At 47.0% G+C, this 25010-nt stretch overlaps 1 protein-coding gene across 7 annotated transcripts in view; it reads left to right on the top strand.

Moving 5' to 3' along the window:
- The window catches only part of LOC144126084 (arylsulfatase B-like), a 63874-nt gene that overhangs the window by 8211 nt on the left and 30653 nt on the right, over positions 1-25010 (top strand). For 2 of the 7 annotated variants that reach the window (XM_077660005.1, XM_077660011.1), the window contains exon 1: positions 3646-3807. The exons of 4 other annotated variants lie outside the window; for them this stretch is intronic. The gene's annotated coding sequence lies outside the window, so the exon portion shown is untranslated. Of the gene's footprint in view, positions 1-3645; positions 3808-9868; positions 9925-25010 lie in introns of those variants that run through there. One more of the 7 variants, XM_077660007.1, reaches the window with a different exon arrangement.

Here is a 25010-nt window from a genome sequence, read left to right as displayed (position 1 = left end):
GTAAAACGGGGTTCTAAGAGAAATTCGGGCAATTTTTTCCTCACCCTCGTCGAGCTGCGTTGCCCATTCGCCTGTGGCGATGCCGTAGTTGGTGCTGGTTTGTTGCTTGTGGACGATCGGCTGGGCACGAATTAGAGCGCTGTTCCAGCTGGCGAACATCCGGCAGTGCGAGAACTGCACCGCAGCTTGGCGCCGGCACAGGTGTTGATGCGTCACGGGACGCAGGATCACGTGGCGGCATTCCAGCGCAACAAGAGCCGAGAGAGCAAAGACCGGGCCGCCTCAATGCCAGATTGTATTGCCACGATGACTTGTGGCGACGCATTACAGCGCCCGTGCACTTGCCAAAAATTTCATCATATAGGCATGGTAAGCCAGTACACAACCTGAAGCTATTCTGCCGCAGACCCGTTTTGTGACCGGTAAACACGTTTAGGCACAGCTCGTTATTTACATTCAAAACCAACAGTTTTCTGCCTAAATAGTGCATGCAGATCTGAAGAAAGCCGATTTTTGTAACATAAAACATTGACAGGGAGTTTTTAACAGTGGTTTAACAGTTTTTAACTGCTCTAGTGCCGTGTTTCTGCCACAATGTTCTCCATGCCAGCGCATGCAGCGCACATCTTTCTGCAACTACCGCCACATAGCTCAAAGAGCGAATATTAGTTTGATAGTAGTGTTAGTGGTGGAAGAAGACGGTGTGCAGTGCACAGTGCGAGAATGTGTCGCAGTTTGACAAGAGGCGTGATCATCTGCGGCGAGAGTGTTCGCATGCAGTGGCCAGCGAAGCTGATCTGTTCGCGCCGCCAAGGGTTCAAATCCTATGTTACATTCCAATGGCAGATCGAGAGCGCTCCGCCGGATCACAAACGGAGCGCGTAGTTCAGGCGGAGATCACTCCCTCCCATTTTGCCAATGGAATGCATGCGCTCCCGAGGGGGCACTTCAGCGCAAGAATAGCTCCAAGTTCCGGCAACATGGCGGCGCCCGTCGAAGCGCGGCCTCTCGCTTCACCAGCGATTCGTCCTTGCCGCCACTCTGTCTTTCACGTTCACGGTAAACAAAAAGCGCACGAAGCTTTCGCTTTGTGTGATGATGCCCGCACCACAAAATCTAGTGATGAAAGGCGCCAAACTTTCAGATTGCTTCCTTATTTACAGAGCTGCTAGGCTTAGAGAGTACGCGTCGTCTGACGTCAGAAAGCGCGGGAGGTTCAAACAAGTCAACGATTTCGGTCTTAAAAGCGGTCACAAAGAATTGACCGCGATGGAATTGACATCCTGTTAAGAAAATTTTTTGTTTTAACTTGTGCGGACGCGAACAAAACGAAAAATAATTACATTTGGGACAATTCAATTTTTAAAAAAGTAAAAAATCCAGCTTGTACGTTGCCCGGATCACCGCGTAGCGACGACAGGAACGCAGCGGCCGGTCGTGACCGGAAGCAGACGCGGGAAACTAAAACGTCGCGCGGGGTTCCGGTCAAATCTGCCGATTTCGGCGGAGCAAATATCGCTGCTCCACGGAGCGATCCGGGATTGACGTCTGATCCCGATCTGCCATTAGAACAGACAACTCGCACTCCCATTTTGCCATTGGAATACGATTGCTCCCAACAGAGCAGAAAAACTTGATCCGGATCTGCCATTGGAATTCAACACTAGTCTCGTCAGTATTTATTTATTTATGATTTGGCAAAAAATCCTAAAATTCAAGCATCATACAAACCGATGAGCCGGTTTGACCTCGTGAAGTAGTGCTTCCGCACCCCCCCCCCCCAAAAAAAAAAATATATATTCTTAAAGGACACTGCAGAGAACAACTCCCTTATACTCTTGTTACCAGCAAAAATTGATTCACTTGCTCCTTCTGGCTATGTTGACGCTTTGAACACCCATTCACTGCCGAAAAAATTGAATTTGCTATAGCTGCGACAATATGATAACATGAGAACCTCGTTTTGAGTTGTCATGCACGACCACACATGCCATACAAAGCGCACATACCGTGCATTACCAACATTGGCAGGTGACAATGTTCTTTCCGTGACAGCCACGTTCCGATCTCTCACTGCTCTCCCCTACTAGAGGAGAGGAGGGAGCATTTCCCTATCTCCCCTTTGCCTCATGGCAACAGTGGCAGGTGGCAAGCCACAGGTGTCTCTTCCGTGTGCCAACCTTGGCAGGTGACTCTTGCCACCTGCCTTATTTATGCTATGGCATAAAAATTTCCAGCCTGTCGATTTAAAATCCTGACGTCGTTACCGATAAGGACGGGTTTCAACCGTTTTGAAGTGAATGGCGGTACAGCGTAGCCTCTGAGATCCGTCACTGAAATACGTGTCGTCTAACGAATTTTACTTGCAAGATCGGTCGATGATGCCGACACTTATATTTCTCTCTCTCTTTTTGTTTTCATCCTTTCTTGCTTATAAAAGCCCTGTTTTCGGTGCAAGTGGTCTCTTTGTGATTAGAACCCTGTGCCTATCGATACAGGTCAACCTTTTATATCCTCAGTGTCCCCTTGATAACGGTGGAAAACTCTGTGTGCGTGAAAGTGGCGGTAGACATGCTACCAAGCTCACCGCTTTGTGAAATATTATCTACTGTTCTCGCTAGCGGCGCAAAAAACTGCTCCAATTGTGACATGAAGGAAATAACTTGCTGCTAGGTGTAGCACACTAATAGAAAAAGCTGCGAATTCGCTTTGTATACCGCAACGCTACTCACGATATGGCGCCATGCAACGTTGTTGAGAGTACAAGAGATGGTACCTTACGCGCATGGCCAGTGTATGCGTCCTTTTTTTTTTCCTTCATGACTACTTCTAAATGTGCCAGCTGCGAACGCAGCATCGGTGCGGTCCTCCAGAGCAACAACAGAGCAGGGCTGAAAATAGAGCTAACAGAGGTACGTGACAGAGGTATGACTCTCAATGGGATATATCTTGCGTTCTCTAATCCGTGACCGACGATTAATGCCAGGAGAGAGTAAGCCCTATCGCGACTTTCTTTGGTGTTGTTTTCGTGTACGGCCATTGGTCAGCTTTGATTTGGGCGAAAGGTACACTCTCCCTGTATATTCACTTTCGATGCTTACAACAAGTGAAACTCTTGATGCATTCAATCATTAAGTTGGTTGTGCGGTTGGTAATTAGACGATTCGTTCAGCAGAATTGGGCTCTGTGGAAGAGTTTTCTTTGTAGCAGCTCCCGACAGCACCCGCTGTTCAATTCACATGAGGCAGTGTGACAGCGGCTGCAAGCACTGTCAAAACGAGCGCTTTCTCGCCGGTGCGTGCTTCACTAAAATATTCCTAAACATTCTTCCGGGGAGTATACATGCTTATAAACCGCAACGCGGTGGCGTGCTGGGAGCCCCTTCAAACGCACGAAGTGCCGCGATCCCTGGCGATATCCCTGGCGGAGCCAATTAAAACGTAGTCTTCTTTCCTGGCGCGCATAAAATCCTCGCGTGCGCGGCGAATGCTGAGTATTATTGCCGTGTAGCAAAAGTCAGACTATGTTATTCCGAACTAGACAACGCGTAAGCTATAAAAATAAACCGCTGGCTCCCGTGTGTGTTGATATACGTACGCTATCGCCGCCTTGAGTACGATGGGCTTTGTGATAGCGGCCGGCAGACGGAACGAGCGCCTCTCTGTGTCTGTGAATGTGAACTCTTGCGAAAAATACCCCCCGTTGTCCTCCGCACTGACAAACAGATCCGACAGTTGCGGCATTGCTCAGCTGGCGTATTTAGAGCTTCGTGTTCACTGAAGTCCGCATTTCAGGAAAATTGCCAAGGTAAGAGCGCGAACTCGTTGCGTCTGGAACTTTTTGTGCACTATGTATGTCGTTTTAGGCTTTAAAAATGTTGTATTTTCACGTTTAAAAAAAAAGTAAGACTGAAACGACGGATTTCGTCGTAAATAGCGCAACTTCAAGCAGTCGTCTTTGAGATTCGAAAGGCAGATTATATGTGAAAGTCACAAAGTGCGCTTAACATGCGAGTGCAAGTTTGCATTCAGAGGTTCAGCGTCAGTTCGTGTGATCTCGGTATGTGCTGAGCATAAGCATTTGCGGACCTGATAACCTTGAGATCGCGAGGTTGAGGAGATGGTTAAAAGTTCATCCTCTGAAAGCTATGAAAGCAGTCTCACACCTCCTAGCGTCCGTAGATATAAACAAAAGCTTCTAGAGGCATAAAAGAAGCAAATGAGCGTAAATGGCGAGTGAATTACCTGATCGTCATTAGTTCGAAGGCCCATTTAAATGTAAATTACTTATCTCGTCAACTTTATGCGCTCCTAATCTTTTCGGGCCACTGTTATTGGCGTTCTTTAAGTGACATCTATGTCACGTTACCCGGTTCCTTAAAGTACTGAAAAAACTTGCAACCTTTCCATGATGTTTTCAGTTTTTCTTTCGTCAATCTTCAAACGGGCATGATGTGCAGGCGCACTGACAAGCCAACACTCTCCAGTTATCGCATGGCAGTATAGGACGTACTGAGCGATTCGAAGGGCAGAATTACATACGTGTGCGGTGCGATATCGGTGCGCACCAGAGAACCTAAGGTGGTCAAAGTTAATCCGTCATAGTCCATGTGCAGCTTAAGCACGTTAAGCCCCATATACCAGCAAATGCAAGAAAACGCATCGTCGTCAAGGCACAACAAAATGCGAACAAGAGAGGGCGCGGTCCTGCATACATAGGACGAAATTGGCCGCCCAGCTAACGACATTGAAGGCACGGTACAGTCGAGCATATATCTCCGTAAGCCGCTACAGACAGACTCATTACTGTTTGCATTTCATTGCACTTCGGCAATAAACGGGAAATGTGGGAACACGAAATGGTCGCTTTCATCTCGCTTTTATTTTCAAGCACGGATTTCTCACGTGCCGTTCATCCAAGCGGGCGCGATCCTTCCCAAACGCAGTATGGAGACATCAGAACACAACCGCGTTCAGAGAGAGACTCGCAGCTGGGCTGTCCCGCGCAAGTACTCCCCTATCGCAGAGGTTCTGCCTACATGCACATATATGTGGACTCGATCATTCTACTTTACATACATAGATTGCGGGGAGTCGTCATACCACTCCTGACGCAGTGGTGCAGCTGTTAAGCGGTGCCCCGGCAGGTGGCTATTTCAAACGCAGCCAACGGTGGAGCTTGTGAGACCTATAGGTTGCTCTTCCCAAGCAACTTATCGCGACCAATCATTAATTTAACTGTCACCTGCCACAGTGGTAGTTTGATCACAATCCGGTAGGCACGTTGTCGCCTGCCACGGTGGGAAGGCTGTGATGACCCGTTCCTTTTTGTGATTCAGGTGAGAAAACGCTTCGGCAAAAAATTTCGTAGCAACAACCTTTGTCTGATTTTGCTGCCGTTGTTTGAATGGTTTTGCAACATCTTGGTCTCTTTACGATCTCTGTTGTTACTGGCGGTGGACGTCGAGACGAATCCCGGGCGAAACAATTGATGAGCAACTGAAAGCGATCGCGAAAGACAGTCAGGAGAGAAAACGGTGACCAACCAAAAACTAGGTTCAACAGATAAAAAACTAGGAAAAATCGGTAAGATAGAAAAACAGGTAATGGAATGAGTGGAACGAGTTAATAAAATAGAGAAAATGGTTGCATTCTTGACGAAAATAGTTGATGATCTAGATAACAGAAGCCGCAGGTCGAATCTCGTTATATATCGTACTCAGGAACAAGAAAATGAGACCCCCAAAGCTTGCAGGACACTGTTGAGAAAATTTTTGAAGAAAAGTTAGAAATCAGAACGGAGGGCTTTGAAAGGATCCATCGTCTCGGACGAAAGGAAGCATCTGACGATTTAAAGCATAAGCCTGTTATCTTGAAGTTATTTGACTACAAAGATAAAACTAATATACTGGGAAACTGCACTAAGCTGAAACAAACTGGGTATTCAATTGGAGAAGACTTTTCCCGAGCTGTGCGAGAAGTTAGAAAGAAAATCTGGAAACAAACAAAAGTAGACCGTGATCAAAAAGATAAGGTCTACCTTAAATACGGCAAAACAAAAATAAACAAGCGTTTGTACACATGAGACGAAGAAAAACGCGACATTATTGAAGCTGCGAAAAACGAAAACCAGGACGACGCCCCAGCCCGAGTAACTCGAAGCCGCCGACACCCCTAACTGTTATCAATGTTAAGGCGCGTAGCCTCGTAAACAAAGTTGAACAGCTAGAGGCAGTCTTGATTGCTCTAAAACCTGATATTGTTTGCATCACGGAAACGTGGCTGCACGCAGATATCAAGAGCCCTAAAATTGCTTCCCCTGGCTACACCATGGTTCGTAAAGACAGAATAACTAGAGGTGGGGGTGTGGCTGTGCTTCTGAGGCTATTCTGGCGCTATTCACTAATGCCAGACGTCCCAGGCGTAGAAGCAGACTGGTGTAGTACTCAGCTTAGTCAGAGCTCTGCCTGCGTTGGCGCTGTGTGCAGACCCCCAAACGCAGAGGCTTCCTATCTTGAGCCGCTTCTTGAGTATATGCAGAGGTGCATACTGGGAAGCGCTGTAATAATGGCAGGTAACTTCAACCTTCCAGACGTAAATTGGAACTTGTTAAACCCATCCATGGCAATAAACAATCTTCTGGTAAGCTTTTTTTTTCACCCTGAATCTAACACAGGCTGTTTCCAATGCTACTCGGGGGCAGGGTACTTCAAGCTCTATTCTGGATCTCATTTTCTTAAGCGATCATTTTCTGATGGAAACGGTTAGCGTGAATATTTTTGATGGCTTATCTGATCATAATATTGTTGTGTGCACACTATCGTATCCAGGACGATTTCGCCAAAGTGGTTCTACAAAGCGTGTGTATGCTTTTAACAAAGCTGATGATGCAGCTATCATGACATACCTTCCACACGAATACCTCGACTTCCACAACCTATGCACTGAAAGCTCTGCAGACATCTATGAAATATGGCTGCAGTTGAAAAATCATGTGATGCACTGTACGAGGCAGTTTGTCCCACTAATAAAAAAGACCACAAGAAAGCACAATCCATGGATAACTCGCGAAGTAATTCACTTAAAACGTTGAATTAAAAGGTTGAGAAAATCCAACAAATCAAGTCCGGTCTCAGACTACTGCCAAAAGGTTAATTCAATGAACAAAGAACAGCAGGAAAAGACAAAAGAAGCAAAGCAGCACTTCTGTAAATCAACTGCTAGCAACTTTATCAAAGAATCACCCCACAAATTATGGCGCTATATTACTGACAAAAAGAAAACCCTCCAAACCCTTTGCCACCTTAAGAAGAAAAAAAGCAGGCGGGTTGCGTTTAACGCATTTTTACAATCCGTATTTACACCAGAAAATGGTATTAAGCATTATTTTAAGCAAGAAACCAGAGAGCAATATTGTGTACTGGATGCCCCAGTCGCAACTGAAAAAGGAGTACTATAACTGTTGTTAAACCTAGATGATAGGAAGTGCAGCGGTCCGGACGAAATTGAAAATGTCTTCTTGAAACGTTATGCCGAACCCATGAGTAAGCACCTATGCCTTGAGTTCAATAAGTCCATATGCGAGCGCTGCCTCCCAGCGGAATGGAAAGTTGAAATAATAATACCAGTTCATAAATCAGGTGATAAGACTTGCCAGTCAAATTATAGGCCTATTTCTCTTACGTGCACTTCCTGTAAAGTTTTAGAACACATTATCCTAAAATCAATAACAGAGTTCGTTTAATCAAATAACATTATCCATCCCCAACAACATGGCTTCAGGCGTAGTCTGTCTACTGTTACACAACTTGTCGAGAGTCTACACGACATCGCAAAACCAATTAACGACCAAATGCAAACAGATGTAATCTTCTTAGGCTTCTCAAAGGCCTTCGACCGGGTCTGCCACGCCAAACTGCTACAGAAACTGGCGGGTCAGTAGTCCAACGGACCGCCAATTATTTAACCGACCGTCGCCGGTTCGGGTAACTCGGCGACCACACTTCAGACACTGTCCCTGTCCTTTCCGGTGCACCACAGGGCTCTGATTTAGCCCCAATTCTCTTCCTTCTCTTCATAAACGACATTGCTGACCAGGTAGAAGCGAAACAGAGGTTGTTCGCAGATGATTGTGTACTATATAGAGAAATAAAAAGCCAAGAAGAACAAATAAGCTTACACATGGATTTTGGCAAGATAGCAGAATGGTGTTCGAAGTGACAAATGGTTATTAACTTAGACAAAACAGTTTCAATGACTATAAAGAAAAAGAAATTCAAACTTAGCTTCCCTTACGTCTATAGCGGCACTGCACTTAAGACAGTCACCGGGCATAAATACTTAGGCGTCATTATATCAGCCAGCCTGGGATGGACAGCTCACGTAGATCACGTAACAAACAAAGCGATGCGTAAGCTCATGTTTCTGAAACGAGCCCTGCGGTATTCTACGAAAGAAGCCAAGCCTTGGGCGTATACTACTATCATTCGCCGAATACCATAATACGCAAACGTCGCCTGGTTCCCGTGCACGCAAGATAACATAACTACGATTGAGGCTGTCCAGCGAAAAAGTGTGCGCTTTATCTGCAACAGATATAGGCGCACCGATTCTCCGACTTAACTATGCTCCCTGCGGCCCGCGTTGTCATCCGCACTGACGCCCTCCAAGTTGTCCGGTTGCTACGACGTGTTAGCCGCTGTCCCACGATATGTCAGGACATCCACCGGCTCGCGGCAAGCATCCCGCAGCCAGTACGTATTGAGTGGGTCCCACGGGATCTGCTGCCCTATCAAAGGCAGGCAGATTTAGCGACCCGCCTTGCGAATCCAAACTCATCACCGCCTCGGCTCCTTCATTTGGACAATTTTACCCTCCTTTCATCAAGAAAGGAACTCCTCCGGCGCCGCCCACGTGCTCTCATCCCTCCGTGTGCGGTAACCCTCTCCGGCGGTCTTACCCGTGCAGAGGAGGTTGCGCTTAGGAGGATCCGGGTCGGGGTTGCCCTCACACCAGTCATCACTCGGAAGTGGCCTCAGTACTGAGAATTGTTTCCTCGGCCAGGGTGTCCGATATGTAAACACGAGGACATTGAGGCCGACATTCATCACTTACCCTGGGACTGCCCAGCTCTCAAGCCTCCAAGGATCCGGCACCTGATGGTAGCAGGTCTTTCACCAAGCAACCCTGCTTCATACATTGCCTGGACGCAGGGACTGTACCATCGTTCTCTACAGGACTTCATCAAATCAGCTAACCTTTTTTCCATTCATTTAGATCATTCATCACACCTTCACTCATCATTGATGCCCTGGGGCAATAAATTTCGCTTTCAAAAAAAAAAAAAAAAGAAACTGTCTGGATTAGTTGTAACGCTTTTATTTGATCGATGGAGAAACGCGAGTGGGAAACCGGCCCTGCGTGTGTTTCTTATTACAGCAGATCTCATGCAACAATAATGTCTCAATCATTAAAGAAAAAAAACGCTCATGAATCAAACAGGTGCGACTTTTGCAAACAGAGTGCGCGCAATTGCTCGCATTGAAAGAAGAAATTCGGTACCTGGAGCGGCCATTAAATTACTGTCATATGTAGTTAAGCGACACCAGCAACGGAGAGCGAGATAATCAGCGTTGCCTAAACCTTCGTTTTCTTCTGTCATCACGAGGACAACGCCGCCTAAGCAGCGAATCCGCGAATGCGGAACGACAAATTCTTGCGCGCATTCACCCAGGCCGTATGATAATCTCAAAGGCCCACGTACCGCGTACAAGCACCTGCGCGTTCAAAAGGCACGAAGGCAGCGGAAACGGCGCAACACTGCACAGCTGCAGGCTGTGCCCACTTCGGCGAGCTGCTGGTGGCAAACGTTGCTGCAGCCCGATCTGCACGGAGCGCGTCCTCCGCCTGGCCCCGTAGAGAAGCGGTGCGTATGCAAAGGAAATACGAGTAGCTGATGCTGCGGAATGCCAGCTAGTGTACCCGTTAATTTATCAATAATAACGATAACTGCCACAAAATATTGCTGGCCGCACCTCCCTGTGCCCAACGCTAATGCTTCCCATTTCCCCAGTGTGTGGTAGCTTTACTTTACTTTACTCTCAATTTCTTGTGCTTTATTCTATATGCTGGGTCAACTGAGCCTGGGCGGATTTCTTGGTTCCCGTGCTTCGGCTTTCAGCGAATACGCCGTGGCCTTTACTTACACCACCGGTAATAGTCTACACATACATACCTATATATGCATGTGTCTATTTAAAGACGCAAAAGGTTTCCCGCCCGAGGTAGCGCGTACATCAAAAGGGATGCTTTCACGTGACGGTCTAATTTCGATGGGGGTCGAATTGTAGAGGCTCCTGTACTGTGCGATGTCAGTGCACGTTAAAGAACACCAGGTGGTCGAAATTTCCGGAGCCCTTCACTACGACGTCCCTCATAGCCTGACTCGCTTTGGGACGTTAAACCCCCATATACCAAACCAAACCAATATTTCCCTCACTGGTATATACTGCAAGCATGTGCCTTTCCTCGCATTCACTCGGACATTAATTTAACTCTTAGTAACTAAAGGAAATGTCACACGAAAAGAAAAGAGAGAATTTTACACGATTCATTTGTTCAAAACATAAACGAACAGTTTCAGTAACTGATATGCTGAACTCATGCGGTCTGCAGTTACTGCAAACGAATTCAAGGAGAGTGCTGAGTCGGGCTGGTTGGTTCATGTTGAAATGGAGGCAAAACAGCGCTGACGGACGGGACGGAAGAAGGCGAGACAGACACATGCGCTGAACTAACAACCAAATGGTTTATTGCGAAAGAGGGGGCAATATAAAGCATAGAAGGGAAGAAGAAATGCGGTGCAAAACATGATATGGCATACATTCGGGATATCATCACTGATTAAGAAAAGCGATCTCCTGTGGGAATAGAGCCACCGATGGTTGGCTTACACATGAGTTGCCTAATGCGTGAATGTGAAAGGCCTCCGATATCAGGCGCGAGGTATGATCGTTATATTTGGCGATGATAGTTGTTTGGTTCAAAAACGCCTCACATTCTTCGCAATCTGCGAAATGAATGACCATATTATTTCGGCGTGACTTGTTTTCAATGTCTTTCGCGTGTTCGCGTAGCCGATCGTTGACGCACCGTCCGGTCTCTCCGATGTAGAAACGGCCGCATGACAGTGGGGCCTTGTACACTACACCACAGCAACAGTTGACAAATTTGTTTCTGTGTTTCTTCTGATAAGACTTCTTTCCACTCTCCTGATTCACTCTCTTGCACAGGCCTCCCAACTTGTTCCTGGCAGAGAAAAGGAGCTTTACGCCGGCTTTGTTCACAATCTTTTTCAGGTTATGCGAAACTTGGTGAACATACGGAATACATGTTATGTGCTTAGTGTCCAGTTTGCGCGTTTCCTTCTGAATTCTGCATTCTTTTAATATCGACTCTGCTATGCTAGATAAGATCTTCGTCGGGTATCCCGCAGCGGTAAGCCTAGTAACCTGCGCGTCAAAGCTGGCTTGGGTCTTATGTGAACATGATCTAAACAGAGCGGCTTTCATGCATGTTTTCGCTATCCCGCGCTTGACTATCTTAGAGTGGGCCGACCGGAAGGGGAGCAGGCTTTTCTGGGAGCGCGGGGAGTATATCCAACACACATGGTCACACGATAGCACAAGTTCCAGATCCAAAAACCTTAGTTTGTTGTTAGTAGGTAGCTCTGTGGTCAATTGTAGGTTGTTAAGTTCAGTACTGAACACGTCAAAAATCTGAGCAACAGTTTGTTGGGCGTTACTTTTGCGATAAAATACTAAAAAGTCATCTACATAACGCATAACCTTAACAACGGTGCCGTCCAGCTTGGCTTGAAGTTGTCTATCGCACGAAGCTAAGAACAGATCGCTGAGAACGGGAGCGAGGCTGGATTCAATACAAACACCTTGTTTTTGGATGAAAAAACTATCATCAACTCTAGCAAACGTGGACTGTAAATAAAAGCGGAGCATTTCTAGAAACATGCTAACGTTTATACCACTAGAGTTCTGGAACTTGGTGCCTCCGTGACGGCCGATGCACTTGCTGATTTCTGCGATCACCGCGCTTTGCGGCAGGGAGTAGTACAAGTCATTGACATCCACCGAAAACGCGCCAACGTGGGCAGGACACTCGTTTTGAAGGAATTCTGACACGGTCTCCGGCTTTCTAATGAGGAAAGGATCTTCAATCTTTAGGTGCACTAAGCACATAACATGTATTCCGTATGTTCACAAAGTTTCGCATAACCTGAAAAAGATTGTGAACAACGCCGGCGTAAAGCTCATTTTCTCTGCCAGGAACAAGTTGGGAGGCCTGTGCAAGAGAGTGAATCAGGAGAGTGGAAAGAAGTCTTGTCAGAAGAAACACAGAAACAAATTTGTCAACTGTTGCTGTGGTGTAGTGTACAAGGCCCCACTGTCATGCGGCCGTTTCTACATCGGAGAGACCGGACGGTGCGTCAACGATCGGCTACGCGAACACGCGAAAGACATTGAAAACAAGTCACGACGAAATATTATGGTCATTCATTTCGCAGATTGCGAAGAATGTGAGGCGTTTTTGAACCAAACAACTATCATCGCCAAATATAACGATCATACCTCGCGCCTGATATCGGAGGCCTTTCACATTCACGCATTAGGCAACTCATGTGTAAGCCAACCATCGGTGGCTCTATTCCCACAGGAGATGGCTTTTCTTAATCAGTGATGATATCCCGAATGTATGCCATATCATGTTTTGCACCGCATTTCTTCTTCCCTTCTATGCTTTATATTGCCCCCTCTTTCGCAATAAACCATTTGGTTGTTAGTTCAGCGCATGTGTCTGTCTCGCCTTCTTCCGTCCCGTCCGTCAGCGCTGTTTTGCTTCCATTTCAACTGCAAACGAGACGCAAAAATCAGAGGTTAAAAACATTGCAGTAAATCATTATTGGCGGCATTAAGATTAATAAGCATATATATTTGCAACCTCCAGATAGACTGAGCTCCTGCCTGAATCATCACAAATCATCAGCCCGACCATTCATGACCCGAACTAACGTATTCCGTTGCTCATTTTTCCCCATGCTATAGGAATGTGAAACAAACTGCCCGCTCATGCCACTCAGTCTTCAAGTGTAACAGCATTTGCGAATGTCATTAATGAATATGTCTAGAAATGAGATCGCTGTGGATGTGCACGTGTTTGAATGTCACGAATTAATTTTATATACCGGGTCGCGGAACAGTGACGAGAATTATCTTACATTTTTGTTATCCTGTATTATGCACTGGAAGTGTGTGATTGTGCTGTCCGGCCTGTCGCCGGAGTCGTTAATGCGCAGGCGCGCAAAACGAATAAAAGGCGTGCGCTGCAACCTGCGCTCGGGTTTATCTCGACCAGCCACACACCGACGAACATGTGGCAACAAACGTCGCTTCGCCTCTGGAAACTTGTCTGCTTCTTCGCGTGAACCACGCAACACAACAGTTTATTCTTGTGTTTTTCATTTTTCCCTCCCTGTAATGACCCTCAAATGAGCGTTTACAGTATTAATAAATAAATATATTTACGTGCAGGTCTGCAGGTTAGAGAGAGAAAGACGAACAGAATGGCAGGGAGGTTAAGTATAGCAGCGCCCGGTATGCTACCCTACACGTGGGAAGGGGAATGGAGGGAGAGTAGAGAGAGCAAAGGGAGATTACTTTTCCACAAGTCCGTTGGTCATTACTTGCAGGGTACACAGGGCACACACTGATAGTTCACAACCTTGCACTCAGTCCCGAGTCCTTCCTTTAGGAACTTGAAAAGTTCCTTCACTGCAGGTTAGACTTTCTGCAATGCAAGTCAGCATAGAGCGCGGTCCTTTCCTCGAGGAAACAGCTTCAACATGGGCGTTAGTGTTAAAAATTATTCAGGTGTTTTCTTTTCGTGTGTGAAGCGTCCTGCATATGCGAATTCATTGACGCTCACGTCTGCTGAGCTGAAGGGGAAAAAATATTAGGTGCGATCAGTTGAATTGAAACGGAGGAAATGCGATATCATTCTTCTTTTATTCGCCAATCTATACCGATTATGATTTGATTCCAATACAAATCTGAGTCCATTGTCTTTCACTCCCCCATCTACTCCAATTGTGATTGTATTCCAAATCATACTACGCAACTATGCAAAATGTGTCGTGCACATTGTGAGATCGTAGCGAGGAAACAGCGGTACATTTACTTTGCAAATGCCCTGTTTTCAGCTCTAAAAGAAATACGCTGCGCTGTTCTCTGAACTTCGTTGATCCTTGCCCCCTGATGGATGGCAAGATCCTCGGACTGTGGCATCAACAATCGGCGGCCCTCAAAGCAGTGTTTCGCTACGTGAGGGCCTCATTCTTGCGTGACAGATTGGGACTGCGCACCTCACCCCTTCCCTCTTTTAGTGCGAAAGCCCTATTTCATGAGGTCGAACCGGCTCCCCGAGTTGGTGTCAAGCTTGGCTTTGAGGGTGACCTTGGTCAAATGATAAATAAAATAAACATTGCCACGACTAGGATTTGAACCCACGGTGGCGTGAACAGATTAGCTTCGCTGGCCACTACACGAGAACCGAACATCGCCGGTAAACAGTCTTTCAATTGAAGCTAATGAGCGCGCACTAGATGATAGAAGAGTCGCACTTACACGCGCATTCGTCCTAAAAACCCGTTCTCTTCCTGAACATCTCTGCCATTCCATTGTCACCAAGTGCCCATCTAAAAAATTATTCAACAACAAGCCACATTTTATCAGGCCACTAATACTGCGCTTTGAAGGTTAATTCGAAGAGTTAGCAGTACTAGATACCCTATCGAATATTGCACAAGGATATGAATATTTGCTACCATGGTACAGCCTCCCTTCAGTATGTGATTTCACGCTTACAGAAAAACGAAACGCCACATGAGCACATAGTACAAGAATTCTTTGCACTACACAGAAAATATGACACCTACACTGAATTTTACGCTGATGTCTCAACAACATAAATTCATGTTGGGTGTGCTGTAACTTAAGAAATAAAGATTTTAAAATGATACGACTGCCACAATACGCATTGGTTTTTACTGCCAATTGTCATGTCATCTTTGTAGCCATCGCCGCAGCCATAACACCTCGTGTTAAACTGCAACAGACTCGCGCTGTGCATTGTACATCTGTATTCATCATCTTCCATGTGCGGCGCGAACAGATAAGCTTAACCTCGATCACATCTAAACCTGAGTCTAATATCGTCGCCGGACGTTCCGACCACCCATGAAAGCAAAACCATGAGCCAGACAGGCTAAACACACGCTTTCGCACGTCTACTCAGTTTAGCTGCATTAAAACTCTACCACTTTTTTCAGCTCGTACCTTGCGGGGTTTTGCTGGGGAGATAAATAGTTTCTCTCCACTTAATCGCGGCTGACACAGTTCAAAACGTAGCCTCCTTTATACTTTCTGTGCCTGTCAACTCCGCGCTCCGCGGCCGTCGTCGCCACTCCTCCTCCTTTGAGAAGTTACGCCGCTGGCTGCCGAGAGATGGCGACAGCGACGTTGGGGCACCCACAGCCTGCCCACAGCAGCCCGGATAGCCGCGTGCCACGTGCTGTTGCTCTGTCGTCGTTACGTGGGCTTTTTTGCAGTGTGCAAGGTCTTACTTCCACTTTTCTGTGCCTTCCGATGCCGCAGGAATACAGCATTGCACCAAGTGGTGAGTGCCAGCTTTGATTTATCCTTCCGGCTATCGCTGCGTAGTGTTCAGCTGCATTAAGGCTTGTGAAAAATAGTGGCGGCACAAAAAACTGCGTTTATCACGCGTCAGTACTGCAATAGTAATTCGGGATGTGCACGTGTTTTTTTTTTTTTTGGACTGCAAATGCTCCTTTTTGTATTATTTTTAATAAAAATCCCACTACCACCAATGCTAATTGCTTCTCTGCCTAGCTCGTCTGCGTAGTATGTTGGATGTGCTCCTGCGCATTTTTTTTTACAACATACGCTAATTGTGAAATTTTGTGAAAAAATAGAAACAGAAGATTTACCTATTGTTATGGTGGCTACTTTAAAGTGAGCTTAACCGAACGATGGAAAGCTATATTAGTTTAAAATGTTGTCAACTCAATCGTTGTGTCCCTCTCTTGCATCGGAAACCGCCAAACTCGTAATCAGCCGCATTGAGGCCTGTGAAAAATAACGACAGCACCATAAACTGTTTATTACGCGCCAGTAAGGCAATAATATTAAATGTGCGCTAGTATTCTTTGGTCTGCGGTGCTAATTTCTTCCCTGGTTAGCTCGTCTGTGTGGTATGCTACATGTGCTCCAGGGCAGTATTTTTTTTTTGCAATGTATCGGCTAATTGTGAAATTCTTTGATAAAATAAAAACACAAGCTTTACCTATTATGACCATTGCTTTGGAGTGAGCGAAACCGAAAGATGCAACGCGTATGTTTGTTTTCCTTGTTTTTCAAGTTAGAAAAAAAAATTGTTTGCAGGACGCGATGAATCAATTAATGTAACAGCTGATACCGAAATTGTTCTTCTTACAGCTCCCAATGGCATACTGCTGCGTACCATTGGGCCGGTCGGACAGTAAAAAGAAGGAGCCCGGCGTTTCTTTTCATGAGATCCCCGTCGAAGCTGCACAGCGTAAGCAATGGCTGAAAGCAATACGAAGAGATGACTGGGTACCTAACTGCACTTCCAACTATTCAAGGGTATGCAGCAAACATTTCAAAATCTCTGACTTCGCAGAGGGCAAACGGCGCCGTCTGAAAAAGGGAGTTGTACCATCAGTGTTCAGTGGCTACCCGTCGTACTTGCAACCTCGAGTATTGAAGGAGAGGCACAGTGTAAGCGGAAGAAAAAGAGCAGCTTTTCAGCCCCACCATAGCCAAGATGAGCCAGCGAAAAAACTCATGAAGCATGACGAAAGCACGAACGTGGAAATGCCGGCGTCTGATGCTGACAGTGAGGTCTCTGAAGCCGCTCCAACTACAAGTGTCAACTATTTTGAAGTGACGCAACACCAATCAAGAGCCACTTGTACAAAGCATGAAGAAGAACTTGTCCGCGCCGACAAAACAACGCAAGCTGACATCAGATCTTCCTACTGGCTGGCAGTGGAAAGAATCAAGTGGAAGAGGAAGGAGAGAGACTTAAAAAAGCAAATAGAGAGGCTTCGCACCACGGTAGATAAATATAAAATGGAGCTGAAAAGGCTTAAAGAAGACAGTAATTTTGGAGATATAACATATATCCGGGAACAAGCGGAAGAAAAAAACATTGCTGCAGTTTTCCTGCTCAACCAAGTTGTCAATTTCAAGCGAAAAATGCCAACATGGTCTGAAGATGTAGTGCGACACTGCATTGTACTTAGGCATCTTTCTACAAAGACCTATGAGCACGTCCGAAAGGAAAAATTGTTGAAGCTTCCAAGTAGGAACACACTACAAAACTTCATTGGAAGTACCTCTGGAGAGACAGGTTTTAGTCGCTTGGTACAAGCCCGGCTGAAAGCAGAGCTTGACAAGCTTGAATCGCCGCAGTCCAGAGTATGTTCTCTCATCGTCGACGAGATGCGAATAAAGCCAAGGTTGCAGTACAACAAGCAGCAAGATAGCTTCGTAGGCCATGTGGACATGGGTGTGGCCACCGATCTTGACAGTGCGCCGGTACTGGCAAATTCCTTGCTTTGTTTTGTAATTAACGGCCTGTCTACTTCATACAGAATACCAGCATCGTACTTTTTTTACGAAAGGACTGAATGGCGCACAGCTGTCCAAATTGATGCGTTATGTTCTCACTAAGGTTGAAGAGGCAGGCTTCAAGGTGGTGCGCCTTGTGAGCGACAACCATAAAGTAAACGTGAGTGCCATGAAGGACCTCTGCGGCGGATTCCTCACGTACAGGATACAGCATCCGTGTAATCCTCATCGGCTGCTTTTTTTAAGCTTTGATTATTGCCACGTCTTGAAAAACATCCGCTCTCAGTTCCTTGCACGCGACCTTGGAAAGAAAGGCGAGGTTTCGTCATCTCACTTGAAGAAACTCTACGAGATGCAGAAAGATTGGATTGTAAAACCTGTGAGGAGCCTAACCAGAGAACATGTTTTTCCGAACAATATTGAAAAAATGAACGTCAAACGAGCTGTCGAAGTTTTTTCTCCTGGTGTTACATCTGCTCTGGAGTTTTTGAAAGAGCACGCAGGACAAAGCTGCCATTCATCATTTGCCTATGCGGGACCCACAATACTCTTTATGAAGAACATCCATCGGTGGTTCCTACTGCACGACACCAGCAACAAGTACCAACATATCGAGCAAAATTTCCCTGACGTCAGGCACTTTGACGACAAAAATGATTCTAGGCTGGAATGGCTGGAAGTTACATTTCCGCTATATATCGACCAACTGAAGAAAGATGCAACTTATCCTCGTGCCTTTTTCACAGCCGAAACGTACGAGGCCCTTCTGCTCACAACATACTCGACTGCTTGCTGCATTCGCTATCTGTTAGCTGAGGAGAAGTTCTGTTTTGTACTAACGCGGAAATTCAGCAGTGACCCGATTGAAGCGCTGTTTGGAACCCTGAGGCGGTCACTGGGATGCAACGACCAACTTGACGTGCGGTCAGTACTCTCAGGACTAGAAAACGTCTTGAAGACGGGAATTGCCGCGACATCTGAACACAGCAACGTGCTATATCATGAGAGTCACCACAGCACTGGACTTAGGACTGCAGGGCTATGTGCACTTGGGAGGATCGATGAGCTTCCAAAGGCTGCTTTGGAAATCTTGGGACGCTTAGACGTGCAGCATGTCCCTGCTTCTCTATTTACATTGCAGCTGTCGGCCACGTTCTATGTAGGTGGCTACATTGCTCGTGTGATAAGTGAACATATGGAATGTGAGCAGTGCTGTTTACTCACAACCAAGCCACCTACTGGTAACCCACTCGAGCAGTTCACGCGAGAACAGGACCGTGGTGGGCTGCTTTACCCATCTGACGAATTACTCTATGTCTTAGACACGCTGCGGCTGTTTGTGGAGACAAGCTTAAAAGAAAACCCACGACTTGAAAATCCACTGAAGAACCTGACAGATGCAGCTGTTCCAGCCATCTGTAAATCAAGGCTGCTGAAGTGCCCTTTCAGTGACAGCAGTCACCGTGAACATTTTTCTCTTCTTGTGGCAACTAGATTCATCAGACCGCTGCTGGTGAACTACGCCTGTTCGATAACAGACAAGAATGATTTGTATAAGCCGCTGTTTCGGCAGAAGCCACTCTCACGAAAAGTAATGAAGCTGTAAAAGTAGCTACTCTTGTAGCACAGCGGCTGTTGTGAAATGTGTAAATAAATGTTGGTGCCTTTCTTCTTAAGTTTTGTTTTAGCGCAGCGTAGACTAGCATTGTAACTGTACTATAACCACTTACGCTAGCGGAGCAGTCATGTAGTTTATCGAGCCATGCCCACGTATCTTGAAACTGCCTCACATAACATGTCATAGCGTTGGTGTTACTGGCTAACAACTAACGTGATCACTTGTTATGCTTAGAGGATGTCTGCTTTACGAGTAAATATAACGAGTTTGTACGATTCATGCTTAGTAGCAGTTATCCCGCGAGCGAATAACAGCGCTCCCATCCTCGCGCCGGCATTCGCACCAGTGCGCCTCGACACCTACGTCAGTGGCGCCCTCAGCAGAGGGAGCGGCAGCGCCGCGCAACTTTACCCGACGGCGCCGCTGTATGGTTCGCGCGGCGCGTTGACAGGCACAGAAAGTATAAAGGAGGCTATGGTTCAAAACCGCCAGACCCCACCCCGTGGTCGCGTTCGCTACCGAGCGCTCGCCGACCACGGCGGGCCTTGCTCTGAGGGAACAAAGGAACGACACATTGGCTGACACAAACAGGCATTTATTGCTACAGCAACGATAACGTGAGCTAGCAACAAGATATGCTAATGATTCGAGGTCGTCCGACTCACCAGCAAGGTTGCGAGCGAATATTCGCCCACTCTAGGGCAAGGGATACTCCGGAGGCCGGACGGGACGAGATACGGGAGCGAGTCTCCCCGTCGCTTCCTCGCCCCGCTGGCGAAGAGCGGAGCCGCGAGCGACACGTCCGCTCGCGCCGATGATCTCCGCCGAAACGCCTCATGCCCTCTCCCGCGCTGCGACGCTGGCGCCCTCTCTTGTTAGTTAAGGTAACTGACAAGGGAATGTGTTCCTTCTCGAGGCTAGGCTGCTGCTACACGGTGCCTCACGGGAAAGAAAACACAGGGGACTGCAGGGCAGGTCCCCACAACCTCCTACTAAACTAGGCCAGATGGACTGATAGAAACGGTAATACGAGTACAATTTGGCAAATTTAAACACACTTTATGAATATTTAAACTGCTGGAAATTCTCCTTTCATCTGCTAAATCTGATCGGTCGGTTCATATTCGACACCACCAATGCGTTGTAGCAGGCACAGGGATTCGCTACGATGCACTGACATCGTTAAAGAATGATAGGTTTATTGCAGCCCACTTTGCTTCAGAGCTGGACAGATGGTGAATGTACTGCAGCTATAAAACTACGTGTACGCAGCGAACGTCTCAGCGTTCCCCCGATCACGGCCTGCCAGCTATTCGTAGCCTCGTGCCCTGCAAGTAAAAACGAACGGTGGATAGCGAAAAAGCAACAGCTGCTCTGCGCGCGGGTTGTTGTTAGTGCGGGTCATGCAAATGTGCCCCAACATTCCTAAAATGCTCGCTTAAGCGCTCACTGAACTAAATTTCCACAGAAAGGGGTCCATGTAGCGGTTCTCTCCTTACTGCGAAACCTATACGTTTTCAAAAACAGCGACAGCGAGACATATCGCAGTGCTTTGGGAGCATTACGCGAAAGTGTAAAGGCCCCGTGTCGTGGAACAGTCGGCGTTGTTGTCGGCGTGACAGCAAAATCCTGACTGGTCGAAAAGGTGGCTGTTACAAGAGACTCCGATGGCTAGCATCAGCCACATTACCGGCGCATCGGAAACCCCTGACCCTCGGGATGCGAGTCAGACAATCTACCGTTGCGCCACGCGGCACGTCGTGCGGCTTGGTTAAAGGGACGCTGAGGGGAAACTTAAGTTGCCTTGTACCGATTGAATACCAGCTCCTAACCACATAAAGACCACTTTTACTGAAAACAAAGCTCTTGCAAGGTAGGAAAGGGAAAAAACTAAAATACAGGTATCGCCGCCACAGGCCAATTTCGCAAGCACAAGCCCGATGACTAAATAGCCGTAACAACGAATCTCTGAGGCTGACGAACGTCTGTCTGGCTAAGACTGCTGGCTAAGGTTGCGCGTTTGATCGATTAAGTTTTGTTTTGAAACCGCTAGTGCACTTTTATCACACGAGGAAAACGGAAAAGACAACCTGAATGTTGGAAGTCAAAGGAAACCTGCAACTGGCGGCGCAACAGGCGGCCAGATGAGTTTCGATATGCTTTGGGGTGTCTCGCGGCTATGCGCTTCGCGCGCCCACGTGGTTTCGTTTTTGACGCACCTCAGTTTACAAGGGCGGAGCAGCGGAGGACCTCCAAGTGCCTCTCTAAGACTTATGCTCCTCGCACGAAGTTTGTGCAACGAAACGCACCTGCGGCAAGGAAAATGAGCAGCGGATAGCTAATGTTCCACGCGCCTCCACGTTAGCAAACTCACCGCTCGGCGTGTTCATTTGGTCAACGTACGAAAACGCTAGGCTGCATAACCAGCCTAACGAGGACTATTATTACAGAATTAAAATATGCCTGCGCGTACCAGCCTCTACACATCAGTCGTGACGGTGGCTCGGCGGTGACAGCTACGCTGCCGACTCCTCGGCGCTCGGACTTTCTTGCCAGACCTGCTGCCTCTGCCCTCAAAAGCATCGCACGCTCTCTGGGGTTGAGGTCGCTGAAGTGCAGGCCACAGTTCTTTGCGAGAACTTCGTTGTCGTAACCGGGAACGGGACCCATCGTAACGTTTCTGCAAACGTAAACGAAGCGCCGACGGCCGATAGAGGCCTTCAACATTCTGCCGGCAGTATGTTCTCACTTCGGCTGCTGCTGGTGGCAGCAGAGCGCAGCACAGTGCAATCACAGAGTCCCCGTTCCCGCCACTTTACGTCACTTTTCTCCCGTTCGTCATCAGAGAGTTCCAAGTTTGATTCGGTGCGGCGGGAAAATGTATTTTAAATTCGAATTCAAATATCTTAGCAATAAACGCGCCTTTCGCTGCCGGACAAGCCGCAAAAAAGCCACGAAATCTCGAACTATCCGATTTTGCAAAAAAAAAAAATGGTTACGTTGTCCTCAGTGTCCCTTTAAACTTTTTTGTGTTGATTTCTTCTTGTCCTTTTCTATCCTCCTTTTCTCCGTCATTTGTTGTATCTTGTTTTTCTTCTCCACCTTTTAATTTGTCCATCTCCTTCTATTTCACCTTCTTCACCCTTAAGGCGGAGCTTAAGTGTCTCCTCCAATTTTTTTTATATCTTCTTGGTTGTTGAAGGGTTAAATGAGCGCTACTATTCCAAGCATTCGGCGCGCCCATGTTTGTGAGGAACAGAGGCCTGTGGCGAGAAACAAATCGTAGAAAAGCAGGCAACGGAGAGGGCATAGCATCACAGCTGCAGTCGGGTCCTCGTGTCCTCAGTGAGACCAAACTTTGCCCCTAGTTTGCAGTCTGCGCGGGGGCAGCTGCACTGTGGGGCGCTTTACGAGTTCCACGCGCTCGGCTTAGAGGACGTAAGGTAAATATAAAAAATAGGCTCCACAGGAAATAGCAGTCTACAGACAGGGTGACAAACTCCTAGAGGGCAGTGGGAACAGCTGCCAAAAACTGCTTGTAATACTGGGAAGGGTTGGGATGCGAAGTTCCTGCACGGTTTCCCCAAAATAAAAAAAACTGTATAAAAAATGTATACTGGCTTCATCATGTGTTTTCTGACGCTATAATACTAACTGGTTTAGACTTTTTCTAAATATCCAATGATTAAAAATTCCATTTAGTACCTAATACGATAACTAACTGAAATTATTTTTCGAGTTAAATTGGGAATATGGTCTCTTGCATAGATAGTCTCCATCAAAAGTGTCCAGCCACAAAAGCCCATTATACAAAGTGGTGCGGGCCAGGACCTTTTACTTTAATTTTCTTTTCGTTTTCACAACGTAGCATATTTGTTGCATCTCGCAGAGCATACGACAACCTTCCTCAGAGCTCGGCAGAGGTGACGCGTAGGTCTGATCCCGTTCCAGGGATTGAAGCACCAGGAGTGCCGTAAGGGTCGTGCCACATGGCTCGAGCGCGAACCCTTTGTGCAGGAAACCTATACTAAATGTTACATGTGACTAAATGGACTTCAGGAAACGAACGAATGAGTTAGTGAGCGGCCATGCATTTGTGCTGGGGAGACACATTTCAACGAAAGAATGAGCGCTAAGTCAGCGGGGCGGGCACGAACAGCGCTGCGCCGCATGTATACGAAGCGAAAAAAAAAACAGTCACAAAAGACAAGGGACAAGAGAAGGAGTGTGCACGCCACAACGACTGCATGGTTCCCGACAGTCGTGACCACCGAAATTTTTTTTCGAGTTGATATGTTGCCGAAATGTACGTTTACGTGCGGTATAGTCTACTCGGAAGTCAGATCGCTGGCGAGTTGTCAAGGCATGCAAATGCGAGCCCCCACTTGGCCCCTCGGGATAGCCCATTGGCAACGTCAGTGACTTGCTCCACGGCAGTCCGGCTGCGATAAATTGGGCTGCGTGTAAGCGGCTCTTCGTCGCTCTGAGAGCCTCCTTATCCAAGGAGCGGATAAGGATTCTTCTAAAATTAGATAGCTCCCTTCAATACTGTCTTGAGTTAAGGAGGCACGGAGGGCTCCTCATTTGAAATTGAAAAACCGCACAAGCTGAGGAGCGTTCTAAAATTCGGCCAATTTATCGCAGCCGGACTGCCGTGGAGCAACTCACTCACGTTGCCTATGTGCTATCCCGAGGGGCCAAGTGGGGGCTCGCATTTGCATGCCTTGACAACTCGCCTGCGATCCGACTTCCCAGTAGACTATACCGCACGTAAACGTGCATTTCGGCAACATATCAACTCGAAAAAAAATTCGGTGGTCATGACTGGCGGGAACCATGCAGCCTCGCTTCGTATACATGGGGAGCAGCGCTGTTGGTGCCCGCCCCGCTGACTTAGCGCTCATTCTTAGGTTGAAATGTGTCTTCCCAGCACCAATGCATGGCCGCTCACTAACTCATTCGTTCGTTTCCTGAAGTCCATTTAGTCACATGTAACATTTAGTATAGGTTTCCTGCACAAAGGGTTCGCGCTCGAGCCATGTGGCACGACCCTTACGGCACTCCTGGTGCTTGAATCCCTGGAACGGGATCAGACCTACGCGTCACCTCTGCCGAGCTCTGAGGAAGGTTGTCGTATGCTCTGCGAGATGCGACAAATATGCTACGTTGTGAAAACGAAGAGAAAATTAAAGTAAAAGGTCCTGGCCCGCGCCACTGTGTATAATGGGCTTTTGTGGCTGGACGCTTTTGAAGGAGACTGTCTATGCAAGAGACCCTATTCCCAATTTAACTCGAAAAAAAATTTCATTTAGTTATTGTACTAGGTACTGAACGAAATCTTTAATCATTGGATATTTAGAAAAAGTCTAAACCAGTTAGAATTATAGCATCAGAAAACACATGATGAATTGGTTTTGGTTTTTTGGGGGGAAAGGAAATGGCGCAGTATCTGTCTCGATATATCGTTGGACACCTGAACCGCGCCGTAAGGGAAGGGATAAAGGAGGGAGTGAAAGAGGAAATAAAGAAGGAGATGCCGTAGTGGAGGACTCCGGAATAATTTCGACCACCTGGGGATCTTTAACGTGCACTGACATCGCACAGCACACGGGCGCCGTAGCGTTTTTCCAGTATACATTTTTTATAGAC

Source organism: Amblyomma americanum, chromosome 3 (genome assembly GCF_052857255.1).
Source record: "Amblyomma americanum isolate KBUSLIRL-KWMA chromosome 3, ASM5285725v1, whole genome shotgun sequence".
Classification (NCBI taxonomy): domain Eukaryota; kingdom Metazoa; phylum Arthropoda; class Arachnida; order Ixodida; family Ixodidae; genus Amblyomma; species Amblyomma americanum.
The sequence above is the reverse complement of the archived record's forward strand: the minus strand, read 5'-3'. Positions and strand labels throughout refer to the sequence as shown.